This window comes from Pezoporus flaviventris, unplaced genomic scaffold (assembly GCF_033815535.1).
Source record: "Pezoporus flaviventris isolate CSIRO_AGI_PZ_B2104156 unplaced genomic scaffold, CSIRO_AGI_Pfla_v1 ptg000096l, whole genome shotgun sequence".
Taxonomy (NCBI): domain Eukaryota; kingdom Metazoa; phylum Chordata; class Aves; order Psittaciformes; family Psittacidae; genus Pezoporus; species Pezoporus flaviventris.
In genome coordinates this window covers 1,130,994-1,158,801 of record NW_026892644.1, presented here as the reverse complement: position 1 = coordinate 1,158,801, position 27,808 = coordinate 1,130,994, and the positions used below count along the sequence as shown (strand labels likewise).

At 46.0% G+C, this 27,808-nt stretch overlaps 1 long non-coding RNA gene across 1 annotated transcript; it reads right to left on the bottom strand.

Annotated features, from left to right (window-relative positions):
- Window positions 1-219: 219 nt before the first annotated feature.
- On the bottom strand, window positions 220-27,413 carry LOC133281165 (uncharacterized). The gene is made up of 4 exons (XR_009747405.1): window positions 26,980-27,413; window positions 13,773-14,003; window positions 5,316-5,450; window positions 220-279 (listed from the first exon to the last, which is right to left on the bottom strand). It is a non-coding gene; the product is annotated as an uncharacterized LOC133281165 (long non-coding RNA).
- Between the last annotated feature and the right edge of the window lie 395 nt (window positions 27,414-27,808).

Sequence of the window (27,808 nt, the reverse complement as noted above, 5' to 3'; positions counted from 1 at the left end):
AGCGGAAACCAGAGGATGTTTTCTGGCAAAACAGCAGCAATAAGAGCTGTTCTCCAAATAAATAACGTCTCAGTGCCTAGAAGCTTAGCACTAGCAAAGAGACTTTGGGCTGAAGGCTCTAACTAGTGTTTCTTACCCACCTCCAGGAAAGCATTGATGCACAAGCCCCTACCGTTAAGCCGTGCACACAGATGGGCACAGTGGCCAAAGTTCACTCAACAGGCAAAACTTCAGGAGTGCTCACCTCTCCTGTTGCCTTTATAAAGATGATTCATCTGGCTATAAAGTAATGAAATACTGGCTTATGCAGGAGCAAATGGTACCTGAGAAAGGTTACACCTAAGAACCTCCTCGCTGGGCACACAGAAAAGAAGTGCAGCAAAGTTGAGAGCCTGGCATGACACTGAACGTGATCAAACCCTTCATAAGACTGACCTCCATACCATTCCCCTGGATTACAGATCATAGGGATGGCCTCCTGCTACCAACTGCCCACATGCCAGCTACCTCTGCCCTTTCAGGAAGGACCAACAGTGGCCACCATTGTCCTGCAACATGGGGTCAGTTCCTGCCCTCTTCCTGAGCACACCATGTCCCATGGACAGCCCAAAGCCTACGCACAGAGACATCACACCCCATAAGCTTCTCCCCTTGCTCCAGCCACTCAGCTCTGTGAAGCAGATGATCAAGAGCTCATTACAAAGCACAGGGCCTGCTCAGTGGCTACCACACCTTGCTCAGACATCTTATGACAGTTGTCTAGGAGGCTGCTACCACTGTGTATCACACACACTGGGGCTGGTGAGGTGGAAGAAGCCAAGACCAGCGGCCCATTTGTTGCCTGCCCTGATAGACATCCTATTGATAGCTCCATCTCACACTGGCAAAGCTCTTTGTACCACTCTGGGACAGCTGCTCTGATGCCAAGAATTCCTCGCAGGCTGGCCAGCCCTCGTGGTGCTACCAGGGAAGCTCCAGTTTCAGCAAAGAATTTGATGGTTGTCTGGCAAGTGTATAAATCATAAAAGTAGCTTTGTTCTGCAACACTTCAAACCTTTTGGGCTCTCTCATATGACTGCAGTGTGCTGGCACTTGCTGTTCAATTTATATAAGCTAAGCTGTGCAAACTCATACCTTTCCAGCATGTAGGCAGCCTGTTATACCACATAGAGATGCTGCCCCACTACTCCGAGCTGCATTTTGCTGACAGCAGGGCCTTTCTGGAAGAGGTGCAGCCACTGTTTTTTTCAGGATCTCGTTTCACAGGAAACCCAGCAGAGTCCAGCCTTTTTAAACCAATTCAATAACATCAGGAGGCTGTATCCAGAGAAGCCCTGTACCCGGGAAAGAGATCTGGAGAGGAGAGCTCTCAGTTTTCCCCAAAACAACTGTAGCCCAGCTGGCAGCAGAGCGAGTCACCTTACCCTGGGAGATGAAGGTGATGCAAGGCAGGCCAGAGAATGGGGCTGCTGGAATTTTCCTACCCGCAGGGTGAAAAAAGGGCCCAAAGAGGACTTCAGATGCTTCATGCTGGATTCCCACAAATCCATAGGAAAATGCTACTGTCCAAAAGGTCCCTGATGGGCGCAGAAAAAGACCCCATTATGCCTTGTCTGCAGCATGTGGCATTTATTGCCCAGAGAGCCTGTGACAGCAGCCAAATGTGCCTGTTCCTCTGCACCCATGGCACCATCAGCAGCTGCTGCCTGCAAAGGAGAAGGCAGCAAATGAAGTTCCCTCTGTAGACACGGCCTGGGGCCAAGGCAGCGTTTGGGTGCCTCCAGCAGAGAGGGAATGTGGGCAGAGGCTGCCATGCTGAGCAATGGTCCCACCCTACCCCTACCCCACAGCCAGCCCGGTGGGAAAGCGGCATTATGTGGGTAGGGAATGGGTGTATCCCAAGAGGGGTGGGCCAGGCTTTTATCTAGTGTGAATCTACACAATGTCTTTGATGTTGGTGGGTCTGGCTGGTAGGCTAGAGCGGGAGCCCTGTGATAATAAGGTGAAAGCCAGTGGAACCTGTCCAGATGCTCGGCTCATTTGAAAATGAGGATTTTATGGGGCTGCTGAGCAGAGAGCATCTGTGCAGCACGATGTGGCTCTGTGCAGTAGCCAAGCAGAGGCAGCTAATAAATGAGCAAGGAAGAACTGTGAGGAAAAGGAAAAGCTTTGGTTTTCAGCAAAACCCCCAAATGCACTGAGTTCTGTGAGTGGTTAGAAATCTCAGCCATTTAAGCCTTTTACTCAACCTAGGTCAAGTGTTTTCGAACTGTTCTCAAAAATCCCCAGCTAAATACATGGTATTTCAGGGTGAATAGCACACACTCATCTCTAACATTGGAAAGGACCCTGAGTGCAGCAGGACACATGTTGAAGATGGCCATGATTACACATTCACTTTATAAGTGATGTTTAAAGGCCCTGTGGACCATGAGAATCCTGGGTAAGGATGACTTCATGAAGTCCTACCCTACATCCTAAGGGCCAAGGAAATCTGTCAGTTGGAGTGAAATGAAAAAAAATGCATCATTTGGGATCCCAAATGGAAAAAATTGGGTGAGGACATGATGTATTTCAAAGCCCAAGCTATGTATATATATTTATAGATGTATATGTATGTATGTGTACACATACGCCTCTCTTTAACCACAGAGATACAAAAACATGCAATGCACACATACACACACATGCCTATGTGTCCATTGCCCCTTTTGTAAATGAGATTCAAAGGGGCTCAGGATCTTCAAAGGGCCAGTCAGTAGCACAGAAAAGCTCTAAAGCTAAGGAAAGACCAAATGGGGGAGGCAGGGTAGGGAAGGAAAAATAACAAAGCACCTACCTGCAGGCCACAAGAAATGTTTCCCACAGGAAATTAAAACTCGTAAGTCATGCATGCCCACCTAAGCCCATGCCAGGAAGAAGAAATAAAAGACTGGAGAAGGAGAGGGAGTAGCAGCTGTAGCAGGAACAGTACTCAATAACCAATGATTTGGACTCAGATTTTGAAGCCCTACGACATTAGCTGATGCAGAAGAAGATGGGAAGACAGTATTGTGGCAAGGCTTTGGCAGCTGGAACTCATGCAAAAGCTGGGGGCTTGTGCAAACGCTCTGGAAGGATGATGTCCCAGCTCAGTGGCCCCTCATTTGCTTGGTCACCCTGGGCCACGTCTTGCACACAGAGCAGTGGGTAACATGCCAGGAACATGCCACTACCACCACACACATCCCAGGGCAGAGGAGGATAAGAAAGGACTATTGGTTTGTAGTTTGTAGATTGCTGCTACAGGCCCCTCCTGCAAAGAAAGATGGGAGGCAGTGGGAGTAGCAGTCAGCAGAAGGAGATGTTCAGGGATAAGTAGTAGAGAGTGGCCACACCGTGCAGAAGACTTGCTCTGCATGAGTGGAAGGCCTGCAGGAGGGCTATGAGGAGGATGAACACATTGCGCTGCAGGACAGGGGCATTTTCTGCACTCAGCCAATGGGGATTTTCTGCAGTCAGCAGAGGAAACATGCTCATATGCCTTAAACTATAAAGACCAAAACAAGTTTCCCCAAGGCAAGCCCCTGCTTATTCCTGCAACCTTTCCCACTAGGATTTTTAGTTTTCTCCATTTTGGTTATATTTGTGGGTTTTTTAACATATCCTTCCTGAAAGCCTCCCATTTCTAATCAAGGCCACATTACCACCAGCTCATAGGATGAGTCTTTCAGAGGCAGCTTCTGCCCGACACTGACTAAAGGCAGAAATGCCTTTGCCCAGCTGTTGCTGCTTCTCTGCGCTAGTGGGGAAAGCCATGTCTCACAAGGAGCAGCCCTGTTAGGTTGAGCAGTCACTCTGTGGTATGGGTACGTCAGGTCTGCACCTCTTTCATCCATCTCCTTTGAGGCAGCCACTGGCGGCAGCCCTTGAGCGGCTGCAGGGGGGATGTGGATGTCCTCTCTTCCTCCCTGGGTGGCCCGGCCCAGCCATGCCTGATTGCCCTGTCTGGGGACCATCTTTTCTCTGTTCGCTTTGAAATCTTATAGTCTGCAGTGGCTATTTCTAGGCTTTCTCACTGATGGCTGTCTTTTTGCCTCAAGTGTAATGCCTCATGCTGAAGCTCTCACAGAGGAGGCCACACTGCTGTGGGGAAGGAAAGGAGAGATACTGACACAGCTGTTGTAAAGAAGGAGGGAAAAATACTCCAATTGTTTTCTTTTTTTTTTTCTATTTTTCTAAGTTTCTGGTAATTTAATTAATCTCTTGCTGTCTTTGTAATTTTTCCATGTATATTTCCTCTGTAATTTTTAGGGGATTTTTCCCCTCAGAGACCTCCTCATCCTTACAGCACACCTGCTCCCTTGGGCCTCATCCAGAGGAAGGTGAATTAGATGCAACTTTGCTCTGTCTCTGTCAGTGTTCATACCTACACAGCATCTCTCCGGATTAGGGATGAAATCTCTGCCCTAACCACAGTGGCTGCTAAAGCTCAACAGGGGACAAGGGGAGCAACATTTCTCTGATCCTAAAGCAGCCAACTTCATCAGACTTCTCACAGAGAGTCCTGTCCTTTTTTTCCTTGGAAGTTAAAGCAGGGAACACAGGACTCCCTTGGGACTGCTCTGCCAAAGCAGGCTGGAGTCAAACTGTGGCAGACACAAGTGCATGGTCTGATTCTGGTCTGGTGCTACTGCTGTCTTCTGCACCAGAAAAAAACACAGAATCACAGAATCACAGAGTGATTTGGGTTGGAAGACACCTTAAAGATTATCCACTTCCAATCCCCCTGCCATGGGCAAGGACACCCTCCACTAGACCAGATTGCTCAAAGCCCTATCCAAAAAACCCCATCTTTAAAGACACTGCCTCCACATTCAGCTCAACCCTTGTTTAGGCAGGGCAGCAAAGTTTGGCTTTCAGGCCCAGAGAACCCAGACTGTGCTAAACACTGTTATTACTGACTGTAGCTTTCACGGTGTAGAAACCTGAATCTACAGAAAACAACCTGCGGAAGAACCAAGCTATTTCAGACCGGCTTGCAAAGCTTGCCATCAGGTGGAAATGACCTCTGACTGCTGTCCAGCTGGACTGCTCTTGCCCCAGCACCTTCCAAGCAAAAGACTCTCCCAGCTGGAGACCTCAGACATGACCAGCTCTCTACATGATTATCTGTATGGGGGAGATGCCTGGAGGCACTGCTCGGGAAATAGAGTTACTTTTAATGAAAAGGGAATTCTTGCACTTTACAGCTACAGGAAAAGTCTAGCTAGCAGAAGACTTTTAATTATTTTTCTTTTTTCTGAATATCCATGATCAGTTTTTTTCTGGCTCACCTGCAAGGGCAGATAGGTCTCATTCGCAGTGACACGGACCATCTACAGGCAGTACTCATGCTGAGGGCAAGTATCTGGCACAGCACTGGCCTTGAGCTCTTCTATCAGTGTGACTCACTCAGGCACACCAAAGAACTAATTTAAAAATGAAAAAGGTTGTTTAGCTTGTGTTTTGGAAAACGCTTGAATAAAAAAGAATAATAATTTTGTTAAAAATCAAAAAAATCAAGAAAAAAAGAGACCACAACACATCACTGCATCCCACGGACTCCTAGACCACGTTCTGCAGGGCCTCAAGAAGAAATAAGGTCTTTGTTCTTGAGCTGGTGAGCTGGACTCAGCGAAGCAGGCCAGATTCACGAGGCAGGCCAGCACACTCCAGCAAACTGCAAAACTCAGCAGAAAGTTTGCTGACTGATGGGATTCACAGCACTGAGTTATGGACTTTACTGGGTCCCCACTGCTTGAAGGGGTAGAGAAAAAGTGGAGAACGTGGGAGAAGAAATCTAGTGCAAAAGCAGTTTTATATATTGAGCACTCATCCAGAAATGAGACAACTAGCACACAGTTTCCAATCTAAAGACTAGCTAAGGCTAAAATACAAGTGCTTCAGTTTCTGGGCTGAGAAAAAACAGCTTTGAGTGCCCAAAAGCCATACTCACCTGGCAGAAATGGGCCAAAGTCCCCTGAGGCAGAGGTAGGATTCAACACTAGGACTCAACACCAGAATGCTACCAGCCTCCATGAACACCCTCCCAGCAAGACAATAGGGTAAAACTCAAAAGGGCACTTCATGTTGGCAAAAAAACAAGGACTGAGATGTCCTGAAAGCCAAGTCACAGCAAGCAAGATGGAAGAAGGCTGATTTAATAGAAAAGAGTAGGAATACTTACAGCCCCGTGTTGAGAGTATTGCACCTATGTAGCCATAGGACATGTCTGGGATGTTATCAGCACAAACCTACTGTGAGTCTCCAAGCTGAGTAGAAGTGTGAGGTTAAAAGCATGAGTGTTTGGGTCCTTCTGCATTCACTATATCCTCCTAGCAAACACCCAGCAACAGACAGAAGAACAGTGAATCCAAGGGTGGTATATCACATGCATTTATTTATATACATGGGAAAAGATGTCAATCTTGTCTTAAAGTAATATTTTAAAAATAGAGAATCTTCTGGCTTCATCATCACATATGTACATTTTAGGCAGGAGTTGCCACAGTGGGAAAGATTCAAGCTCCAGCCTGTTCAATATCCAGAGGCTTCATTATGTACACATTATGAGTGTTTGTCTAGTCTTGGCTCTGATGTGTTACCTTCACAGCTTTCTGCATGGAGAACACCTAAAATGTCTGATTTTCCCAGGGTGGAGGTAATTTTCTGCATTCTGTGGGATTTACCTTCAGCATGGCTCAGAGTCTTGAGGTTTTTTACCTTACCATATCTCATCTTAGCCTTAGCCATAACCCGTCTGAGTACAAGCTGTATTTTATTATGTATTTTTGTTGCTAACTAATTAGGAGTGCAGCTGTAAATAAGAGATACAGGGCTCGCTCTCTGCCAGGTTAGCAGTAAGCCAAATAGCACTTTGTCAGCAGCCTGAAGCTTGTGCTTAAAAGGCTGAAAAGAAGGTGCAATAAACCTCTGCCCTCTCCCTCAATAGGAAAGCGAGGCCTAAAGAGGTGACAGATCTCTCCATTCAGCTCAGATGTTTTGACCTGAGCAGCCCTCTGTTCCCGGGAAAACAGAAACTGGTCCTGGGAATCAAAATGTCTGGGGCTTTCAGGGGCTAGGGCATGAGCAGGCAGGGATAGTGACCTGCAATGGGCACAGAAATATGGATCTCGGTCTGGAGGAGAAACTTCTACACCCAGGCTGGAGCAGGCTGGGGGAGCAGAGGGACCATTCGCCAAGAGAAGAAAACATGGTCCATCTCTCTGGTGAAAAAGCAGCAGTGGCAGGGAGCAGGGCCCGCAGGCAGCAAATTTGAACAGGCAAACCCGGAGCCAGCTATAATTTTTAATAACAAATTTTATTGAATCGAGCCAACACGCTCATAAATAAATAAGTGAGTAAGTAACAGCTGCTCTGAAGTTGTACGTGAGGTTTTTGTGCTAAGGATGGAAGATGGTGACAGGATCTGTCAGGACCAGCTCAAACTCATGCAACGAACTTCACAAGTCAGGAGGCGATAATCAGGGGAACAAGTAGTCTATAGCCAAGCAAGGAAGCCTACTCCTGCAGAAGTCAATGGATACCTCTTTTCACTTAGTCCTCTTTTCCCTTTACCCCTTTACCCATAAACCCAGTGACAGGCCAAGCATTGAATAAGACCCTGTTCAAATCATGCTTTGAGAAGGGAGTTTGCACTGCACCCAGTACAGGTGCAAGACTAAAATCTTCATGTGAACAAGAGCTGCAGGATCAAGCCCTCAGACCCCAGCCAGCACATCCCATTTCTGACTTTCAGGAGCAGAAGCCTTAAGCCTTGCAGGAGTATCTTGCTGAACATGTGGCTCCTAACAGCCAAAGCAAAATGCTCAGAGACAAGATTTGGCAATAATTAGAAACACTACTGAGGAGAAGGAGGGGATATTTACTTTTTCTTTTTTTTTTTCCTAGAGTTATTTATTTTATAACAACACAAATCATCAGGAACAGGGACATATTTTAAAGACTACTCCTTCCTCTAAGTGATGCCACGACACACTCCACTGGCTGCATCAGAGTGCTGCATTCTTCTGAAATGGGGCACCATGTCAGAAAATTACATATGTGCTCTAAATGACTAACTGTTCTTACAGATAGGCAGCACCTGTGACAAAATGAGATGTTTAAACCACTTGCATTAACCTAGAGTGGAATAGACCAGGAGACAGCTCTGAAAGACTTTGAGTGGCTCAGCAGTGCTTACAGCGTCTCTGGCAGGTGCTCTCTCTAGAGGGTGAGCGGGAAGGCTCTTAGTCCCAGAACACTAAAAGCAGGCAAAATATCAGGAAAGGCAACACTGTCTTGCACTTTCATACCTCTTACCAGACACAGGTAAATGCTAGACCAAAACCGCATATTTACCTTGATTTGCCAAGATAAGGTTGTTGCTACAAATGGCCTTCGCTCATTCTTGCTCCACCACTGGCAGGTAAAATGAGGCTTTGGGCATCAGGATAAAGTAAACTGTGCACCACAAGAAGCAGAGGACACCTAGCATAAATCCAGACCTGCCCCATGGCTCAGCAAGACCACATCTCATACCTGGGGCAAAAAGCAGGCTGTCAGCCACAGTGTTCAACAAGGCTCTGTGAAAGCTCTGGTGGCCCTGAAACAGGACAACAGCTTCTCTATATTCCCACAGTGATTTTTCTGCCCAAACTCTACTAGTACAAGCCAACTAGAGCAACTCCTATTGCAACTGGCACAAATGATTACATACAAAAAATCAAAGTCTTGTGACTTGGAAGTCTTACATGTATGTCTGCACATTGACGGCTTGAGTATCCTGACATGAGTTTTCTATTACCACTACTCAAGCTGTATTTGCATCAAAGGTACGAGTTCAGAAGTTACTTTTCCTCTGGAAACCTACAGATAAATGCTGGCTTGTATTGAAAAGGGGGAGGAAATCCAGAAACAGAGACTCTCACAGAAATCAACCTTTCTTCTGTCCTTTAAGCACTCCTGCCCAAGATGAGGTGCCTGCCACTCTACAAAGACTATCCAGCCTGGCATGGCTGGATCCACCAGAAAATGTATCTGTAGCACAGCCAGAAGTTCCTCCCAAGCACTCATTCTGGATTGATCAAATCTTGAACCTGCAAATTAATTTTTATGTACATGTGGCTTTTCAAACATTCTGAACTTTGTTTGGGAGAAGAGGGAAAGCAAGAGTGGAGGTCTTCTTCCCCCTTGCCTTTGCCCTGCAGCAGAACCTCACTGTAGTGTCAGCACTCTCATTACAATGTCTCATTATCAGGCAACTGGAAGCTTAGAAGACAAATGGCCAGCTGTTGACAGGCCAAATGTGAGCCTCCGGTGAACTCTATTATCCCCACCTTCAGGACAGAACTGGCATCTGAACCTGGCTTCTCCAAACCATAGCTCTGCCTGGGGGAAGGGCAGCACAGGAGCGAGGGAGGAAATTTCAAGCCTGCAGTGATTGCAGAGAACAGCCTCACAGGCTAGTTCATTTCCAGGTTTGGTGGCTAACACACAGTGACATGTCTTTGCAATGGTTTTCCACGCGTTGCCGTCTTCAGTGCACTTTGCAAGGGGGGCAGCCATGCCTGGAAATCCCTATTGTAGTGTTAGGATTTCAGCTGCAGCAACAGCAGCTGTGTGAATTTTATTAGCAAAGGCTTTCGGTCTTTAATAGTTTCCACTGAGAGAAGGGGGGGGGGGTAAAAGAAGCAAAAGAAAACAACAATGCTGTGAAGTGGTTTGCTGTATTCATGTTCTGCAGACCATATGCACACATGCTGGCAGGCAGCATGGCAGGCGGGACTTCACTCATGACGTGAGTTGTGGTCAGTAGAGGAAGCTAAAAAAGGAACTCAGGGTTTCTATTAATCGAATGGGGGGGGGGGTATGAGCTTACAGGAATCTAGGATGTATTGCTGCAGATTTACATACAGCACAGGAGATGTGTGCCTCAGAGATATGCAGCAGATCACCAAGAACAAGCAGTCTTGGAAACTGAAACAGCTTCCAAGAAACGGTGAAGTTCCAAGCTGCTGTTGCTCAGCATTTACTAGGCAAACATGGAAGAACCACACTTGTTTTCTTGCCTCTCGTGGCAGGTATCAGACACAGTTCTCCCAAAAGGGAACAAAGATAAAAATTAACCAGCTGCGAACTGACAGCACAGAGTAATGGGGCCGTGTCTCCAAGTGCATCAGGGATTCTGCACTCCAAATCCCTGGCTGAGGATGGGTTCCCTGATGCCCCCTATTCACCTAAACCTTGGAGTTCTCAAGAGCTGAAACAAACAAAAAAGACCAAACTTGGTATAAGGACCTCCCCCAGGCAAAATTAGACTTTGCTTTAGGTGCTAAGAAGATAGGCCGTGGGGTTTTCCTGTTTGTAAACGTTTCATCATAAGAACTTCCTCTTATCATTCTCATTGGGGTTAATAGTTATCTCATTAATAGCTGGGAGAAAATAACATTATTCCTCTAGAGGATACCTGTGTTTAGAGATTGATTTATCTTTCTGGAACAGGCCCCATTCTTTACAGCCACAATTCTTCTCTTTGGAAATCCCCCTAAATATTCCTGGATTTGTTGGGGAAAAAAAAAAACAAACAAAACCAAACAAAACCAGCAGTGCTGTTTCCAAGAACTAGTGCCACTTTTTGTAGCCTCATGCCCTCTGAGTAACACAGCACTTCCTCCTCCATAAGAAAAAGTCAGTTCCTCATTCTCACAGCAATTCTGTGGTCCAGTCCAAAAGTCAATTGCACTCTTAGTGGTGGCAGTGAGCCTGTAGGAATTTTTCGTCCTTCTTTTATTTATTAAGAGATCATTTAATGCTATAGTTCACCTTGAGAAGGAGCCCAGCTCCAAGAATGAATGCTGTCAGGCAAAGCTAATCCTGAAGCTGATCAAAGAGATGTCAAATTTAGGATCAGTATCAACTACACTCATTTTTCATTTGTAGTGTGGTATGAGTCACATCCATATGAGTTAGGTCACAGATCTCAACCCCTCTCAGGCTGGCCACTGAGAAAACACAACATGAAAATGTTTTTGTTTCCTCTCTGATAAGCTTTGAATCTTCATATCTGACAAACCTTGAAAATAACTCTGCAGGGCAAAAGATGGTCAACAAAGATGGTAAAATTGGAACATCAGTTGGGTTTGGAACTGCTTAAGGGCTAGGGATGGTACAACACAACTGAGAAAACAAAGAAGGTGTTGTCATGACTTCAGCCTCAGGTTGGCCAGGGGACCAGCTCGCTTAGCACCTCACCCATAAGAACCTCAGGATCTTGAGCATTGCCACCTCAAAACCCGAACTCAGCCTCTTACCCCTTCTGGGGCAGGTTGGAAGAGAGCCAGTCCTAATGAAGAAACATTCTTCCATCCCTACTGTTTCAGGATGTACAGAGCCAAGATTTCAGTTTTGCTTTTTTCTCTAACTATACGTGAAACCAAAGCCCAGGAAACCAGAGTTATTTCAGAAGAACTTGCCAACAGCTTCCCCATGGACCCTACGAAATTAGAGGAGGCCACTACCTCTTTCTTTGAGTGCCTATTAAAGGACATGGTTGGCTCATGCACTTGTCATGTACAAAGAATTAAAACCCCATTCCCCGTGGAGAGAGAAAGGAGGACTTTATTCACGACACTGCACATCCAGCATAGTGACCTACTGCTTTACTGCGACTCTGACTGCTTTACTGCGCACACTTTGCTGCAAATGATTATCTCACAGCACATGTCATGAGTACAGGTGTTTTCTCCCAGTGTCCTGGCCAAACTCCAATAATTACATTCCCTCCACCTAAATTCCCCTCACAGATTCAGCCAAGCACAATTATTAGGTCTTCTTTGTTAAAGTGCTCTCCTGTGCAGTGTAAAACAGCTGCCATACTTTGCACCAGAAACAGCTGCCTTTAAGTGCAAGGAAACCAAATTGCCTTACAGGACTGTGAGTCCGTAAAGCAGGAATAGATCCTTCAAAGAAAGAGATGATTGAGATTTGCACCCTTTCGTCCGAGCTCCATCCCCACCCAATGTACCAAAAATGCTGGATGAGCGTTGAACCCAGGCAGGTTGAGCTGCCTGCTGTGTCAGGGCCAGGGCCGGGAACCATGAGGAATAGGGCCAGGATGAAGAAATAGCAAGGGCTGGACCCCTCCACTGATGGGGATGGACATTTTTAGGTCTGAGCTGGCATGGGAGGAGCAGCCATGGACAAAGCCCAGCCTGGGAGCCTGGGTCCTAGGAGGGACAGCAGAGACCATAGGGAGCTGAGCTTGTTGAAGGTGATTTTTTAACAGCCATCTCAGGAAACCACTATGATTTTAGCAGCCAATTCTACTCTATGGGCCTGAAGTGCCTTCAGCATAGCCCTAACCCTAAGAGCATCCAAGCTGTCCCTGAAGCCTCCCCTGACCCTGCTCTCCATTTAAAATGAATTCCAGGGAGCATTATAATCTGGACAAAGCGGAACAGAATTAGATTTAGGAGAGAGCTACTAAGGTGAGTGCCCAAGGCCCAAAACTGGAAGGGAGCCCCACTAATCCACATTAGACAGCAGGAAAAGTCAGCCCCTCCAAGGGGGGCAGGCAAGAAATGACCAGACTCTGCCTTTGCCCTGTGCCCCCAGAGTTTAATGCCAGCTGTGCGGGGAGAGAAGTGGGGCTAGGTCAACATAAGTGGGAGAGACAAGGAACAAAGACCCTACACAGGATAACAGTGAGGCGACCTAAACATTTACAGGCTCACTGCTAGCAGGGGGTGAGGAGGAGTCAAGTTTTGAGTAAGAAGGCAGTAAATTTCCTGTTCAAATCTGTATATCGTGTTTCCCAGAAGCAAAGACACTATTTTCAAAGCTGTCCAGACTGGTGTACAGTGCAGAGTCTCGGCAATTGCACTCTGGTATTATGGGGCTGGTTTCTACATTTGCAGGTGCCACAGATGGTGTGAGCCTAATTTTAGGGTGAGCAGCTCTGATTGAACAAAACCAGGTTTCAAAACCTCATAGCATCATGTGGGAGCACACAGGCACATCCCACCAGCCTGTTCTGGAGAAAAAAAAGAAGCAGTTAGGAGCAAGAAAACCTCCAGAGAGGTGGAGAGGAGCACAACTGCCTCGCTGAGTAAGGTCGATGATGTGCCCCACCAGATGTCCCCTCTATAGAGACACAGAAGCAGCCCAGTCACTAAACAAGCTCTGGGATTGCAGCAAAAGAAGAGAGCATTGAGAGCTGTGAGCAAAAGTGAAGACATCCTGGTTTCAGTTCTCACCACAAGAACTGGGTGAACCTGAACCTGGCCCAAATTACATAAAGATATTTGCATCACAATGAAAACACACTGTCTGCTGCAGTGGGGTGGCTGGTAACCTGCCTCCCCACACACACACACACACCTCCTTCCCCCATTTTCTGTAAAAAAGATTTCTCAACCTGCTACTTCATTTGTCCCCACCTACTTCTCCATCCAGGGCCATAGTGGTTCAGCCTGAGTACATGGGTCCAGGATCCCAGCCCCTAGAAGAAAGGAAGGACTCCAGAATCCTACTTCCACACTCACTGTAAGCATGTGGGGAGGGAAAACTAAGGAGGAAATGACTTTCCTTCCCAATTAGCCAGCAATATAAACTGGCCGGCCAGAGAGGGAGCATGGGAAACCACAGGGAAAGGGCATTGTCCCTTGCCCATCCAGGCTGTCTCAGAGCCAGAAGCAGGGCTGCACTGGATCATTGGCTAACCCGAAATGGCTTCCTGAGAAGTTCAGCACCTTGTTCAGAACAGCTTGTAAATGCACCGGCAACCCCTCAGCTTCCTCCTTTCCTCCACACAGTCTTCTGGTCCTGCTAATGTGTTACTTCCTATGTGAAAGCCTTTTCTTTCTGCATTCTCCCCATTCTCCAGAAAAGGCTCCTGGGTTAGGTTTCCCAGACCTGGGCTCCTGGGCTCCTTTGGCATGCAGTTACTTCTGCGTCCTTCAAGGACTTGTCACCAGGACCTCCTGGGAGAAAAAAAGGAACTACATTATTTCTCCTTTCCACAGCATAGCACTTCACCTCCTTGCCCCCACCAAAGAGAGAAAAGAAATACTCAGAAATATGCTCAGCTGTGTATTCAGCGGTATATGAAACAAAACTCTCCCACAAACCTTATCTCAGCAAATGTACATTCATTATGCAACTACAGTTTCAAGAGAAATATTTCCTTGCTAAGGAGGAAATATAGTGAAAGGTGAAACAAAGCTTGGTGCCGGTGGTGCTGGTCCTCACATGGCATGTCTTGGTATCCTGGGCGACAGCTGGAAGGATGTTAAACGAGTGTGTGTGTGGTGCTTCCAGGCTACACTTTGTGCTGATATGTAAGCTGTATCGGTTATATGGGCCTGGCTGACCACCACTGCACAGGTGGTCATCACTGCTGTGTGCTACCCTAGTGCAGAAAGGACAGCCAACCCAAGCCCCTCAGCGGCACTTTTGTGGCAGTCACTGTCTCGCACCAGAAATGCCATGGAAAATGGCAAGTGTTTTTCCCACCAGGTGGGTCACAGAACCTCAAGGTGAAAAGCACCTGCTGAGCCCGGCGTGCAGGGAGCATCTTCTGAAGAAAGGCAGGTCCCATGGGCAGAGCAGAAGAAAAGTGAGACATGAAAACAGCTGATTCTCTTTGCTTTCCTGCTTCCAGGTGTGGCAGTGGTGGAGTTACTAAATCACACTACACCAAATCATGTCTCTGAGACTTGTGCTTATATCCCCTTTTCTGTCATACCCTACTGCAAGCAGATTCTTCCTGCTTGTAAGAAAGAGAATAGGCTACAGGTAAAACACCAGTCTAGGGCAAATGAGAACTGCCCCTCAAAGTGTTGTCCAGCAGCACACTGCTTTCATAGCCTCAAAAATAACCTACAGGCAACAAGTCTTTGGCCCTCAGAGCAGGTCCCACATCACTGTGGCCTTATTGCCATACAGGGCCACAAAGCATCACTGAATGGAGCTCAGACACCCAACATAATATATGGAGGTACCTTAAATACCTACACAGCTCTTGACATGGGTTTCACAGCCACACACACACTTGGAAACCCATGACATTAAGGCTGTTCATGCCACATGAAGGGTATGTACCTCATGCCCCAGTCTCCCTGACCATTCTTCCTCTCCACTTCAGCAGCAGCAGTGGACCAGGACAAGGAAAAAGGCCATGTCATCCTAGGCAAGGCTGATGAGACCAGCCTGAGCAGCTGTGGAGAGGCCACACTGCAGAACCACACTCTGACCATGGTGAGGGAAAGGGAAATCTTACTCCCCAGACCAGGAAGTATTCAAGACAACTGGCTCCCAGCCACCAGCAGCAAATGCTTATGTTTTGTGGTACTCCTGCACTATAAATAAAGACTTCAAAGGACTGTCATGAGGACAAGCGCATGAAGCTAAGCAATGCCTGCTGTGAAGTCACAGCAAGTGAATGCCTCAGGCACCAAAAAGGTCTGATTTATCTGTCACAACTTATGTGCTTGTTTCTCATTATCACAGGATAACACTAAGAGATCCAGTTTTTGCCATTATGAACCTTCTTATACACCCTCTGTGTCAGTGTGTGCTCAACCCCATGTAACGACACCATGGCCCCACTGAGTGCTGGCAGAGAGGCATGGGAGCCCATGAGCGCTGATGCCCACATGGGGAAGTAAGTGGGCATAAACTGGGAAACGAGAGCAACCCTTCCTATGTTGCTGTGTTTGTGCTTGTGCAAAGAGGAGGAAATGTTTGTAAAGCCCATTTCCAGAATGACTTGGCCCTGACTGCAGGAGGCCCTGCCAAACCTCCTGCAGGGACCTTCTGCCTGTGCACATGCAGCACAAAGGTCACCTGTGGCACCAAGTACCATTTATCTAGAACACTTTTTAACTGTGTGCTAACAGTGATAATGGACAACAGCAGTTTTGCCCTCTTGACTTGCACAAAAGCAAAACATGCCATCCTCGTGGCACAGCCACCCGTTCCACAGGCTGTGCTGATCAACGTACCCACAGCATTTGCTCCTTCCACCCTTCTTTCAAGGAAACTATAACACAGGGTAGATTTCATACAGGGCTTGGCACGAGCTGTTGGACATACGGTCTCAGTAAACGCTTTGAAAAGTAACTCGCAGTGAGTCACAGCCACATGACTTTGCCCAGTCTCCCATCCCCACCCCGGTGTCAGCCCCCAGCCTTGTGTGCCACAGTGTCAGAGCAAGTCATCTCCCAAGCCACAAGAAATGTCTATAGAAACTGTAGTGGTGGCAATGGCAGCTATTTCCTAGCTCAGGAAGCACAAACTTAGGGGCTTTTTTTCATGGTCAACAGCTGCTTCCTCACTTGTACTGAAGAAAGTCCTTCGAAACTTTTCGTTTTAACTTCTGTAGCAAAACAAAATGAAAAACAGAGACAAATGTGTGAGGCTGCCTTTGATTTTCTGCAGTGGCAGCAACCAACCAGGGAAAAAAAAAAAAGAAAGGGAACAAAAAAAAGAAAGAAAAAACAGTCTTGGACTATACAGTTTGCCCAGGCAGAGAAGAATGCTGGAGGTGGTATATGCCAGGATGACATCAGGGGAGTGATGCAACTGATCTGCGGCCAGGAATCCTGCGTAGCAGGGAGCTATGCAGCATGTATATAGAGAAGAGGGTATGTTTTTATACATAAAATTTGCTGCTTGGAGTACATACACCCGAGCTGATGAGCACGGATGGTAAGCAGTATGTATACTTTGCCTGTGCGTCTCAGCTAGGTGGAGTGGAGGACTCTGCCTATCAGAGGTCATCCAACACTTTTCCATGAGAAGAATGTGTTTCAGTTCGAGTTCAACTTTGCCATATTTCAGCTGTTTGGGCTGGATTTTTTCCATGTATGCTGTCTGCCCCAGGCTAAGTGGTTTTTGGGAAGGCTTCAGCAAAATGGTTCAGTAGCTTCACAGCACAAGGCTAGGGGAAAAACACATTTTGCCCTCTTACAGACTATACATATGAAAAGAGCAGTGTGGGGGGATCTTGTGATGGGTCCACAAGCTGGAAAAGGAATATGGCACTTGTACAGTCAAAACTGGCCTTCCTGCTGCCCCTGTGTGATTTTGTCCAAATCAGCCATGTTATAAGCTGAGGCTGTGCAGGCTCAGGGGAGACTTTTTAGGGTTTGAAAACTCCACCTGTGTCCTTCGTCCATGAGCCTGGATCATGACGGAAAGAAAGAAGAAGTCTCATTGGAATCAGGGGTAAGGGGAAAAAACGGACAAACTATGAGGGGACTGTCTTCCCAAGCTCTCTGCTCTCCAAAGTTTCTAGCTCACAAAAGGTTAGTAGCTGCCAACCAACCAACCAACCAGCTAGAGAAGCAATGCCTCCAAACCCACTAACCTCATATGCTTAGCCTTGCTTTTGTCAAGCACCATACAGCATTTCTCCCATTAGCAGTGGCCAACCACTGCTAGACAAACACAAAAGGAACATACTATTCCTTGAGAGTATATGTCCCTCTGGAACAGGAACTGGTTCTTCGAGTCTCACCTCTGCTGACAGCAAAACCTACCAGGGTGTAGGTTTCCTTCAAGGGATCACTCCAGAGAAGCTAGTCTGAAGAAATCTCTGCCTGAGGTCACTCTGGCCACCTTAGGAAATACATTCTGGAAAGTCACTGATGAACTATAGTGGGACTCAGGAAGGTCCTTCACATAACACAAACCCAGAAATGGTTTGCTCTGGGGAGTCTGGTTTCTCTTTCTCTCATTTAAGAACATTAACTGCATATCCAAGAAATCCTAAGCTGAAAGTGAAGGTGACAAAGCCAAGCCTGCAGCAGTTAAGAAATCCAGCACGAAAACGAGCCTGTGCTTTACTCTCTTTCCTATGCACTTTCAAAAGCATGTTTTCATGTGATGTGATCAGGTATCAACACCATGGAACAGTGCTTATGCTGCTCTGGGTAGTAGGTGGAGTTTTCAACATTTGTCTCTGTTTTTCATTTTGTTTTGCTACAGAAGTTAAAACGAAAAGTTTCGAAGGACTACAGGTGGAGTTTTCAACAGAAATTAAGCCAAGCTGCACTGATAAGCACCTATTCAAGTATGTATGCCTACTAATTAAATGGGACTATCCTTACAAGTGACCACTGAGTTTCACAATTCAGCCCAAAATACCTATAATTTAGTAAGTAAATAGATAGGAAGAATAATTAGTGTAAAGAGCTGAGCCAGGTGCAAACTCCCATTACCTCGACAAAGAAATACCTAATTTATATGAAAACACCACAGTAAGAGCAGGAAATATCCCGTCAACTGATATAAATCACTCACTATCTCATCCCCTGGCCCTAATCCCATTCAAAATTAGAAAGTTCTAATCAGAATCTGCAAGAAGAGTGGAGGAGGTATAGGATAATGAAATGGTTTGTATGAGGAGAAGTACATTGACACAGAAACATGTTATCACTCTGAGATGAAGTAAAAAAGTAAAAAGCTGGAGTATCTTCTGGTAGTGCATACATCCATTTCTCTAAAGAACTACTAAAATTCTCAGAAGGTCTGAAGCAGAACTGGAAGTACAGCTGATGCTCCTGTGCACTTGCTGAATGCTGCACAAGAAAGAATTGATGTGAGCATCTTAAACACCAGACTCCTACTGATTATTTAAGCAATGATTTTTTGTTTAATATTCCTTCTGATGGGTTTCCCCACCCAACATGATTGGAACAATCTAAGCCGAGCTTTCTTACTTTAAAAATCCATTAATTGGTAAAGAAAGGAGGAAAACATGTGCTATTGATTATGTAATTTATGTGTTATGATATCCCGGTGGGTTGACATGTTTGGTGGTGACCTTAGCCTTTGAAATGGTGATTATATAGCATAAATCTGCCTCCAGAAGTAGTGGATATTTTATTGAGAAATTTTTTTCTATTAACATGCCCCAGCTTTCAACTGCTGGGTGTATTTTTTGTCCAACCTCAAAAGAGGAAAAAATGGGAGGACTTCTGCAATTTTCTATCTAAAACAACAAGCCAAAATCCCTCAGTGGCATTTCTGCAGATGTTCTAGTTAGAGAAAATATGACCGTTTTATCTTCACTTGCATTAAAGTAAGTGAGCATCTGGATTCCTTTCTGGAAGAAAAGATTTACACATTTGCCGCTATGAAAGGCACATAAGGTGGAGAGGGCTGTGTGTTTTATATAGCCAAGCGAGACACTGCTTTTCTCCAACAGAAAAATACCTCAGTTTTTCCTTTCCAGTTAACTGTTTCTCTGGCCATGGCACTGCTGTTATCTACTCTTCCCTGCCTTTTGGGAACATCTGGTTAAGCATTGCCAGCATGCTGCATTAATAATATCAGAATAACAAAACCTCCCACAAACAAGTCCAATCCTCCACAACATTTCAGGCTAGTATCCTGCAGGAATGAGCTTTATGCAAGCATACAGCACGTGGGTGGGTCTGTATGTCTCCAGTTATCTGCCCTTTCCCTTTGCCCTCCCAGGAGCTTTGCAACTGCTTAGGAAATTTCCACCAAATGTGACAGAGGAGCAGTTGTATCCAAGTTAGTTCGAACCCTCGCACTTAGTGCAAGTGGGTGGCAAAGGAGGGAAAAGAAATTTTAATGATGACCCCAGTGATGGACTTGCTAAAACAACAAAATACCACCTCACCCCCAAGTAGACATCAGAGAGTCTACATGACAGACGGCAAGCAGGTTTATTTCACCTATGGCAGAACAACTTGCCCAGTGGGGCATTTGTATTTTTATCTTTAACATAAAGGAACCTGCAGTGAATGTTCTGATGGACACAGGAGAGATCAAGAAAGGAAAAGAATAAATCACCAAAACTGTGTGTGCTCTTTCTGCAGTGCCTGCACAGTTGTCTAAGAAGCAACAATCTTTTTACTCTTCATTCCACCCTCGCCTCGACTAATTTTGTTCTTTAATTATGACTTCTGGCAACCTTCAGTACAAATGAGGATTTTCCTCCTTTAGGTAATGCATGTTCTTGGCTCTGAGGAGGAGGCGGCTTGTCTGTCAAAACATTAGCTGCCTCTTTTATATGTTAAGTATTAATTCTATTTATCTTCGAATTATTTTCAAATACTGGAGGCATTCTTCCCTGTATTGGAATGCAACAAGTGCTTAATTTCAGGTGTTCATGTTATTCTTGCTCAGATATGAGGCCAAAAATGAGTAATTAAATTCTCATTTAATCCCTATTTCCTTAAATAAACCTATTCTCTTACCACACACAGGCTCTTTACTAGCCCCATGCTCTTTCACAGGAGGCAGGAGCCTGCAGCCCATGGGGACAGGTTCATCCCACAACTTCATTTCAGATGTCCTGTAAGAACATTATTATTATTCCACCATTTACTGGGTAACACTAAGGTATGTGTTAATGTGTGGCAGACCAAAGGAGCTCAAAAGACTTATTTGTCCCTCAGCAAGGAAAAAATTTCTTGCCACTGATGTAAAGGAAGGAGTTAATGACTTACCAGCACCTAATGCAGAGGACCTTCTCCCCTGAAAGGTATGCCCAGTGACAGCTTATACCCATGCTCATGTTTGGAGACATCACATGTCTACGTTTCCAGCAGAAAGAAAAAGAAGGGCTTAACCTGGAGTGGTCCAAGGAAAAGTGAGAGACAAAAGTGGGTTTTGTGCTCTTGCATTCTGGGGCAAAACCAGCACTAGTATCCTGGAAGTGTAGGTCCATGCTGACCTGCATGACCTCCAGTGCCTCAGATGGATATTGGCATTATTCTCTTCTACCAAGAGCCAAAGAAAGGGAGCTGCAATATCTCTCGCTGACAACGTCATCACTCCTCTATCAATTGAATGAAACCACCACCTGGTTTCATTCTGCCAAAGGAAGAGGCAGTGGATGGGAACATCATCACAACCAACCTGCTTTAAATTCCTGCTGAGACCACAGAAGGTGAGCCTTCAATGCTTTGGGTACCCATGACCCCAGATCCCAAACATGCATTTAAGGCACTGCAAGATGCAAGCAAAACTTAGGCAAGAGGCACAAAAATAGAGCCCTGTATCCATGGCAACACAAGCACAAAGAAGTCAAGAATTCCAGTGTGCCACTTTTTCAAGGCTCCACCAAAGCTCTCCCCAGAACCAAGGATGGGTGCCTGAAAAGCAAAAGGCACTTCAGAATCACTGTCCTACACTCTTTGGAGAGGAAGGCCCCCAAGCTTCCTGCCTTGTGCCACCTTCCTGTTTTCCCAAAGGGCAGCCCACCCTGCTGTGCTCCTGAGCAAGGAGTGCAACACCACAGTGATGAATCCATGTTTTCCACTGCAAGGAGGAACATGACTCACAGTCCCCATCATGATCCAGTGACTTGTGGTATCCAAAGCAAACACGGCTAGAGAGGCTTTTCAACAAACAATCAACAATCTCCTGCTAGCTGCAACAGTCCACCCCATGAAACACAGAAGTAAAAGGCTTTTTTCTCACTCTGTCCCTTGCCTTTGCCTTCCTCCATTCATCCTCAAAAAGGACAGTCAAGGCCATGCATAACTTCACACTTCCACTCAATCTAAGCCTGGAAGAGTCAGTGGAGGCTTGAACATCCTTCTTGGTTTTCATCACATGTCCCAGTGACTGTTGGATAACACCATAGGAATATTCAGAAGGAAACTAGATCCTAGCCTCCTTCAGGATTGATATTAGAAACCACATGTCCCCTTTAGAGATGGGGAGGGAAACAGTTTTGCACGGGGACCATGAGCAGTACAGGAGCTCCCTGCTGTGCAAAAGAAGAGGCTTAGAGCCTGAGCTCCAGCATCTGGGCCATGTTCACAGCCACCAGTAGCCAGCCATCCTGTATGCTGGCAGGCTCCATTGTCACTTGTCTGGAGTGACTCAGGAGGCTGGAAGGAGGAGGAAGAGAGACAGAAGAGAGCAGGTAGCGACAGTCCTCTGGGATGCAACGCCATGGATGGGGAGGATTTCAGCACCCTCAGGCATCATTGGAGAGGGCACTGACACGCCACCTTTATCATCTATGTGAGAGGACTTCAGGCTTTTCCTTCATCCCCACCAGCTCACCCACGTGCCCAACAGTCCACTGCACATAGAGAATAGAGATATACCAGCGAAGGATCTGGGCATGATTTTGTACAATTTGGAATGAGTTTTTAATTTTTGTCAGTACAATCTTCAAGAGTAGCAACTGGCTTTGCAGTATCTGCTGGTGAGGAGTAAGTATGAGGCTGCTTCATTCTGACCATCGAATAGCAATCATATGTTAACGACTTTCAGTTTATTCCCTGCAGTAGCTGGTTCAGATTTGTGAAAGCAGGAAAACTTGCTAATATGTTTTCAGATTAAATGGACCCTTTCTTCTCTTAATGTGTGTGCCTAAACATAACAAGAGTTGCACAGTCATGTCAAGAGATTAAATTACCCTGAAGCCTGCAGAGGGATTACAGCTGTCTGAAAACAATACATATATACTTTATTCAACAATGGTGTGCTGAGTCAAGACAGATTGAGTGGTCATGAAAACTGCTTTGTTTCTCCGTTAGTCCAGTGCTTGTGAAACGCTGCATGAAAACACAGTAGTGTAAACCACCTGACATCCATGAACAAGTCTGTTTCTGCAAGCACCCTTACAAAGCAAACCCAAAAATCTGTAAAGCCACCTGGCAAGGTCTCAGGTGTCACTTTCCAAAGGGCTGTCTTATGCAGCAAAGTGTACCATATACAGACATATACATCTGTGTCCAAACCTGCCTGAAAGCATGTATTTTAGAGCCATGGCTTCAGTAATTTAAGATCCTACCAAACTGAATAATAGAGTGATACTCTCCATTCCTGAGTGTCTGAGTTCTTAGTCTTTACCCCCTAGCAGTACTTGCAGTGCCTGAACCAGGTACTTAGACTCTCACCTCAATTGATAAGGGGAATTACATGCCTACAGTGGCAACTGCAAAGCCCAGATACAGGGAGGACAGAGATGCCTGAGCCAGGCAAAAGAGAAATCCTCGTGAGAAAGGTATACCTGTCACCCTGCCTGCTTCATCATTTAGACCCGTAGAAAGGCATCCCCTAACAACCAGCCCTGCGTGCTCTCTTTGAGGAGGAGGCCAGCAGTGGCAGCACCCTGTAAGTCTCAAATAGCTCAGTGCAGAGAGCATGCCCATCTGGTCCAGCATCTCCCAGGAGTGATACAGAGGGATGCTTACAGGAGGGTTTCATGGGAGCGAGTCAGTCACGCTCAGTACTTCTGGGCAGCCCTTGACACCTCAGCACCATCACATGTAAAGTAGGTACTGAGGAACTTAAGCACCTTCAGATGTCAGGGTGACACATGACCCAGAGTTCTAAGGACAGACATCTGGGATTTAGGCACCTAACATGACAAGCGAGGCTCTGGCTCCGTCTCTAGTGAATTTACCTGCAGTGCTGGTGCCACCTCCCTCCCACCCAGAGGCACACACTCAGGTGCAAAGGGGATGCAGGCCAGATCCTCAGGAGCGAAGGGGAATAGCCCTGAATATCAGCACAACTGGCCATTCAGAAGTCAGCTGCAGGTTGGATGAAAAACTTACAGAAAATACAGACATATTACAGAGAATAAAAAGACATACTGGATGAAGGAAAAAAAAAGGACTAGGAACAAAAGGTGGCAGAAGGGTAATACACAGATACTTGAGCATTTGCAGGACTCAGTGATTCTCTGGAATGACTCAGCCCTGCCCAGTAAGTTCTCTGTAACACAGACAAAACCTATGCAACACACCACCCCATCCTACACTGGCGGTAGATTAGCCTGGACTTGAAACTCTGCCTTTACCTGGTCTCCAGATGAGCTCAGAGGGGTAGCAGAAACACTGAGGGGTAGGTGCCAGGCATGGCAGCAAGATCAATCCTTCCCAAGGACATCAGGGCAGGAGGAGGTTAACACAAAGTAGCTCTGTTATGCCTCTGCTTCATCCCCACTTGTGTATTCTCAGTGAGAAGTGGCTGGTGGAGCAGCTGAACCTCTGTCTTGCAAGCCTTCTGCCAGCAGTCTCCTCTGTGAAGGGAATTTGCTGCTGCCCATCTGCAGACAAAGTCTCACCCTATCCACTGATACTCATTTGCCCAGAAAAGTTGACTACAAAGGCAACAGCTGCTCTTCAAAGAGGCAACAAATTGCAGTGAAGTGGAGAATCAGTGGCCTCCCCATTCTTGGCCAGAGCTCCAGCAAATCTTTGGAGGGGCCCTGGCCCAACTTGCAGAGATAAACAACCCAAATTTGAAGGAAAGGGGGGTCAGGAGGGCTGTTTGTTTGTAAATCTTTTTAAAGAAGAAAAACCTTTTTGTTTGCTTTGGAAAAACCCATTTATCACTTGTAACCAATTCAGTGTAGATTAACGATGGGCTGTCATCTATCTGAGCATCCCTGTAAAATCACAGGCATCCAGCCTCTGGTGGGTTACTAATGAAAAAGTGAACATTGCTCTTTCGCCCTTCATCTGACCCAAGAAATGCTGTAAGTCTTTGTGGATGGGGTAAAAAAGCAACAATGTTCAGACTCTTCAGCATAATCCAAGTGTCCTCAGTTTCTTTTGGTCTTTTGAGATTGCAACCCTGGGTTACCATCATGTGCTACTGAAAGGTCATATGTGACAATAAATTATCTATTTCCAGACAGAGAGACACTCTGGCAGCCTGGAAAAATTCCATCATCTCATGTGCTGTCTTAAATGACTGAAAAAGGGTTTGTCATATATAAGAAAACTCTACATTTATCAGACTTCAAAAACAATGCAAGCAAAAAAAAAATCTATTTACATTTCATATGGGGTTTTTTTGTAACTTCCCTGTCCTGCTTTTGTTCACTGTCCCTCGAGAATGTTTTGCATTTGATCAAAAATTTCAAATTCACAAGATCCCATCATCTCTCTTCCTGTACTCTCCTACCCTTTCTTGCAGTGTACCTAGAACAGCAACTGTATTCCCATATGGTTACATAGGATTTGTGTTCTACAAATTAATGTCCTAATGAAGAACCTCATTGCCACAGAGGTCTCTTCCCAAAGAGCATCACATCATCTCAGCACTCAGATTGTACCAGGGAAGGGCTAACGGCCAAGGGATTTTTGGAATATCACAGTTCTTCATTTCATCAGACAAAATACTAGTTTGCCTACCAGTTCTATCCCTCATAATTTCTCCAAAGTTACAAAATATTGGTTTATGAAACCATTTTTTTATTCCATTTAAGAATGCAGAGGAATTCAGTGCACTGAACTGTTTAGCTGATGAAGAGACAAGTGAAGAACAAGCAAAAAGCACTCTTACTCAAAGTGAGTACCCACAACAGTCACTCAGGGCTTCATGAAAAAAACCCTGGATGCAGAACATCCAGGAACTAGGAAAAAAGGCCCACTCAGAAGTATCTGGCTGTTCAGTTTAAAATGGACTGTTGTGATAGTAGGACTCAGATTGTACTCTGAGGAACCAGCAGCTCTCTTTCACATGCCCATTTCCTGCCACAAGCACATCTTGTCCTTCCTAACCCCGAAGTGATGCGGCACTTACTTATAAAGCACCACGATGACGCAGCTTCACCCCAAAAAAGCATTTCCCCAAAAGGCAGTTCTCTGTTGCATGTTTATTACCTCTCAGTGCTCTCTCTACCAGATATGTTTCATTTACTAGAAAAATGTTTCTTTTTTCTAGCCCAGATAGGTTTGTAACGCCACCCACCTGACCACAGCATCTGAGCAGCTTCCAGAATTGCATTCAGCAACATGCCTAACATCTGTCACATGTGGTTTGCTCGCTCACTCTCATCTTCTTGCTCAGGGAAGGTCTGTGTGTTCAGTGGCTTGTTTTACTTTGACGTTTTATTTTTAAGGTGCTTCTGGATGTCTGCTGGAGAAATCAGCACCAGGAAGCACACTTTAAACGGAGAGAAAAAAGAATTAAGTCTGCGGTTCTCCTTGGGGAAATTTCTGCCACCTGGTCTCAGACTGAACCTTGTGGAACCCCCCCGGACAGACAAGCTTACAAATTCCCCTGGGTCTGAAAATTTTTACTGTGAGGGTGGTGAGGCCCTGTCACAGGTTTCCCAGAGAAGCTGTGGCTGCCCCATCCTTGGCAATGTTCATGGCCAGGTTGGACAGGGCTTGAAGCAACCTTATACAGTTAAATAAGGTTGTCCCTGTTCACTGCAGGGAGGATGGATTAGATGACCTTTAAAGGGCCCTTCCAACCCAAACCATTCCTTGATTCTATAATCCTACTGGCTCGCAGGCCGCAATTTCATGGTAGTGCTGCCAGCTTGCTCATTCCCACCCACTGTGCTGTTCGGGTTTTTAGTGCAGCCATGTGATGAACTAGACCAGAAACTGATCCAGCTGGGGAAGAAAAACAACATAGAAACCAACAACAAAGAAGGGAAGGTGGGAAAACTCTACAGGATCCATTCCCCAGTGCAGTTCCTCCAGTAAATTTACCAGCAATGCCAGAGGCAGGAACGAGTGGGCTGGATAAGGAAGGAAGGGGATGCTTAAGCTACTGTTTCAGCAGTACAGACGGTGCTGTGAAACTACTGCCTCCATTGCTTGCAGCCAGACTGGCAGCTCAGAACTTAAAGGTCTTATGTTCCATGAATAACCATGGCTCACCCAGCTCTACCTGCTTGTAAATACCAATCCCTTTTCTGTATTACATGTGCTGAGATAGACAGCTTTGCTAGAAAAAAAAACACCTATGTATTAGCTTTTCCCCAACCCAGGAATATGAGCATCCACTGATCCACTGACCCCAGGTATGGCCTGGACAGGAGCCAACATCTATCCAACTGCCTGACAGCAGAGGCAAGATGCTAAAGAGCACCAACCCAAGAGAGATGGTTTCTGAAGCCATCCTCACTGCAGTACTACACAACCAGCTGGGAGGAAGAACAGAAAGAGAGTAAAAGGCAACTGAAATCACTGGAGTGGTTGAAAACACCCTGCTGCCTTGTCCTCCAAAACCAATAAGCCCTAATTCTCTGTCATGCTTGAGTGCCCAAGGTTCATCCACCCCTAAAGGAAATAAACTACTTCAACTACTACATTGAGCACTGCCCCAAACTCACGTGCTAGTAATCAGAACCAAGTGACTCCCTACATGCTGGGTTTCTTAAACAGAAGGAAAAACAGTGAAAGGTTGCTTCCCAGCTTTCTTGGCAAATGCCTGTCACCCAAGAGGAAACTTCCAAAGTAGACGAAGCAAAGGCAAGTAAGAAATCCTACCGGCAGCCGACCTCGGCAGCAGCCAGATGCACAGCTGAGGTATGGCAGCAGCTCTTCAAACTGGGCCAGTAGAGGTCTCTGTTCCACTAATCCACTAATAAAAAGGAATAAATATCTATCTATAGTTGTCTGGGTGAGCATGTGCCTTCCTTTCTGATCCCCTGTCCTAAATGTTCCTGGCTGGGAACAATTAATCTCTTTGCTTCAGAAAAGAGAAAACAAAGAAAACCTGTGGTCTACCCGGTTCCCAAGCTTATGGCATCAACTCCAGGCTTCGCATCTGGCAGGAAAAACAGATGCTATGGTCAGCCCTAGACCTCCAGCTTCATTCCCCAAGGAAAGTGAAGAGCACAGTTATGATTGTGCTGCCTGGGGAACAGCCGTCTGCTTGCAAAGCTCCTCCAGCCTGCCCAGGTAGCAGGGGAATAGGGAGCCCTTTTTGCACTTGTAAGTCCCTGTTTTCAATCTGGGTAGAGCCAGTCATGACAGAAAGGCTTTATCAGGCAACGGTTGTTTTTTTGGCTTCTATGTAAAGGGCTGCTTGG